At 42.0% G+C, this 4,175-nt stretch overlaps 1 non-coding gene across 1 annotated transcript; it reads left to right on the top strand.

Annotated features, from left to right (window-relative positions):
- Nucleotides 1–761: 761 nt before the first annotated feature.
- Trnat-ugu (transfer RNA threonine (anticodon UGU)) lies at nucleotides 762–835 on the top strand. Its single transcript has one exon. It is a non-coding gene; the product is annotated as a tRNA-Thr (tRNA).
- The last annotated feature ends 3,340 nt before the right edge of the window (nucleotides 836–4,175 follow it).

Genomic DNA, 4,175 nt, shown 5'->3' with positions numbered 1-4,175 from the left:
TTTTTGGGTTCATAAACATTTTATTTTATCTGTTATTGCTTTTGTGTTTTAATTTCATATACTTACACGTTCCATGACTTGGAGGTTTGGACCTGCGGACTAGACGTGTGAAATAAAAAATAAAAAGGAAATAACCTAGATGACTCCACTTCGATAGTGGGAAGCCTTGCAAGCAGAGGTGAGATTGTGGCTCCGTGAACAACATTCTGTTGTGACGGTATCAACGAATTGATCTATCGTAGGGAGAAATGTGTTTGTCCCCAGGGTGACTATGTTGGGAAACGAACTGTAGACATGAAGAATAAATATACAGATTGTTACCTGTGTTTGTTGTCTTTGAAAAGCTTTCTGAGTTTTCACATAAGAAATTCGGAGGCACTATTTTTCAGCACGACCTTGTATGGCTTTGGAATAAAAAAATGTTACCGTGAGTAAATGATGACTAACTGAAACCCTCAGCTGCCGACAGGTGTTGTTGATATACCTCGATGTGGACAGCTGAAAATGCGTGCCCCGACCGGGACTCGAACCAGGGATCTTGTGCTTGCTTACATGGCAGACGCTCTATCCATCTGAGCCACCGAGGACAGCGATGAATAGCGCGACTGCAGGGTCTTATCCCTTGCACGCTTCCTGTGAGACTCACATTCCCAACTGTCCACAATTCTACATATGTAATTTACCTTATAGACATTTGCCCATGTGAGTGTCACGGGAAGCGTGCAAGGGATAAGTCCCTGCCGTCGCGCTATTCATCTGTGTCCTCGGTGGCTCAGATGGATAGAGCGTCTGCCATGTAAGCAGGAGATCCCGGGTTCGAGTCCCGGTCGGGGCACACATTTTCAGCTGTCCACATCGAGGTATATCAACAACACCTGTCGGCAGCTGAGGGTTTCAGTTAGTCATCATTTATTCCAGGGAAAAGCTGCACGGTCATCAACAGTATTCTGTTCTTTCGAGAACAGTTACTGTCTTCATATATATAGTTACCGTGAGTGACATCTGTGTTAGACACGTAGTTTACTCCTCTTCATCAAGCATTAACTGCATCCGGCAGACAGAAACTCAAAAGAAGAAGGATGGATCATTACCATCGTTGTGATGTCCCATTTTCCAGGAAAAGGTATATTTTCCCACATCCTGGCTGTCAAATAATGTGCGACTTTATCGCTCGCCATTTTCCGTATAAATCCTGTTACTGGCTTCTCTGTCCTCTGGTTTTTAACTGTCTAGGTTCTGTGCGACATATCACAGCACCAGAGATCCTGAGTGACGTGTCTTATGATACATTGGTCATGAGACAGTGTTACTGCTGTTCCCGATTACAGCTTTCATACTCGACTGCCTACAGATATATTTCTGGATATAGACAAATAACAGTCCAATACACGAAACCGCATTGCCACCAACACTGCTGTATGCAAAACGAGCTTTCACCGCACTCTAGTTTATAAACCGCACGTACTGACTAACCGGCAACTAATAACTTCTGGGAGAATTATCGAGGGTTCCTTTGAAGTCTTTGTGTATATATATATACATATATATATATATATATATATATATATGTGTGTGTGTGTGTGTGTGTGTGTGTGTGTGTGTGTGTTTGTGTTTTTCTTTTGTGTGTTTCTATGAACATAGGTGGAAGATGATGTTCCTCAGAGATCTGAGTCTAGCGCACCGTGCCGCGCCAAGAGTGGATCGTGCAAAGCGTTAGCGCTAATCAAAGTAAAGGGCATTAAGAATCCTACGCAAGTGTGGCCGTCTGCATAAGCCGTCATTTTATATTTACTTTGAACTAAGGTTTCCCTCACGCAGTACGTTTTTACATCATAAAGACGTCTTGTGGGAACAACAATTTTAATATGAAATATAGTATAAATATTATTTGAGGGTCTAATAGAGACAATGTGCGTAAATGATATTGACTTTTTCTTGAGTCATGCTTCTTTTGACTGTTTTGTTCCGGCCCGCCACGGTTTCCTTTCCTGTGCCAAAATCTTCAAGACGGAATAGAAATTCCAGCCTACGTCCTCAATTGTTTGCTGTATGTATTCTAATCTCTGATGTCCTCTACAGTTTTTGCGTCCTAGAGCTCCTACTAGCACCATAGAAGTTATATCCTGACTTTTTAACAAATGGTTCAAATGGCTCTGAGCACTATGGGACTCAACTGCTGTGGTCATAAGTCCCCTAGAACTAAGAACTGCTTAAACCTAACTAACCTAAGGACGTCACACACATCCATGCCCGAGGCAGGATTCGAACCTGCGGCCGTAGCGGTCGTGCCGTTTCAGACTGTAGCGCCTTTAACCGCTCGGCCACTCCGGCCGGCGTGACTTTTTAACAGATGTGATGCCACCCCGTCCCTTTTTCCTGTCAATATTTTTGGTATACTCCTGTCCTCGCCGACCCCACGAAGGACCTCTTCATTCCTTACTTTACAATACTTTCAGCATTCTTCTTTATCACCACGTCTCAAATGCATCTATGGTTTTCTTTTCCGTTTCCTACAGTCAATGTTTCACTGCCATCCAGTTCTGTCCTCCAAACGTGGATTCTCAGAAATTTCTTCCTGATATTGCGGTCTGTATTTGATACTATGGCTATGCCACTTTGGCAAATGCTAGTTTGCTTTTTATGTCCTCCTTGCTACCTCCGTCATGAGTTATTTTACTGCCGAGGTAGCTGAGTTCCTTAACATCATCTACTTGCTGATCACCAATCCTGGTGTTAGGTTTTTTTTGCTATTCTCATCTACACTATATCACCAATACCGATGTTATGCTCCTCGCTGTTCTCATTTCCGCTAGTTCTCCTTACTTTCGTCTTTCTTCGATTTGCTCTCAATCCGTAATTGGTACTCATTAGACTGTTCATTCCAAACAGCAGATCTTGTAATTCATCTTCACTGTGACTGAGGATAGAAATGTCATCAGCGTATATTATCACTGATATCCTTTCATCTTGAGTGTTTAAGTCCGCTCTAGAAACTTCCTTTTATTTCTGTCGTAGTGTCTTCGATGTACAGATTGAACTGTAGGGGAAAAAGACTGCACACCTACCTCACACACTTTTTAATCCGACCAATTCGCTCTTTGTCTTCCACGCTAATTTTTCTCTCTTGGTCCTTGTACATATAGTATATTACTCGTTATTTTCCTAAAGCTGACTCCTGTTTTCCTCATAATTTCGAACATCTTGCATGATTTGACACTGTCGAATATTTTCTCTGGGTCGACAAATCCTATGAACTTGTCTTGACTTTCCTTCAGTTGTGCTTACATTTTCAACCGATGTGTCAGAACTGCCTCTCTGGTGCATTTTTCTTTCTTAAAGCAAAGCTGATCGTCATCTAACACAGCCCCAATTCTTTCTCCATTCTTCTGTACATTATTCTTGTTAGCAGCTTGGATGCACGAGCTGTTAAGCTCACTGTGCGAGAGTTCTCACACGTGTCAACTCATGCAATCTTCGTATCGTGTGGATAATGGTTTTCCGAAAGCCAGATGGTATTGCGTGAGACTCGTACATTCCACACACCTACATGAATAGCAGGTTTGCTGCTCCTCCCAGCAATGATATTAGAAATTCTGATGTAATGTTATGTATCCCTTCTGCCTTTTTCGAACTTAAGTCTTCCAAAGCTCTTTTAAATTCCGATCCTAATACTGGGTCACATATCTCTTCTGTAGTTTTCTCTTGGATTCACTGAGGGTTATTTTCACTGCTGGTGCGTCAGTCCTTCCGACCATGCCTTAATTTCCGATTGCTTCACATTTTTCATGCAGCAATTACATCTTATCTTCCTTGCACTTCTTATTTATTTCAGTCCCAAATGACTTGTGTGTCTGTTTCCTAAGTTTCCATGAACCGCTTTTGTACTTCCTTTTTTCACCAATCAGCTGAAGTATTCCTTGTCTTACCCATAGTTTCTTCGCAATTACCGTGTTTGTGCCTAAGGTTTTCCTTCCAACTTCTGTAATTTCCCTTCAACAGAATTGCCTATTGAGCTGTCCCTCATCACAGTGTCATTAGAACTTCAAGTACGTCCTTTTTTCTTTTGTACTTCTATATATCTCTGCCTGACCATGGTGTTATCTAAGAGAAATCCTTCCGTATCTCCCGTCGTCTTGTAAGTATACCTCCTCCTCTTCTGAATCTTGAACAGAGTA

The sequence above is a fragment of the Schistocerca cancellata genome, chromosome 3 (assembly GCF_023864275.1).
Source record: "Schistocerca cancellata isolate TAMUIC-IGC-003103 chromosome 3, iqSchCanc2.1, whole genome shotgun sequence".
NCBI classification, from domain to species: Eukaryota; Metazoa; Arthropoda; class Insecta; order Orthoptera; family Acrididae; genus Schistocerca; species Schistocerca cancellata.
The sequence above is the reverse complement of the archived record's forward strand: the minus strand, read 5'-3'. Positions and strand labels throughout refer to the sequence as shown.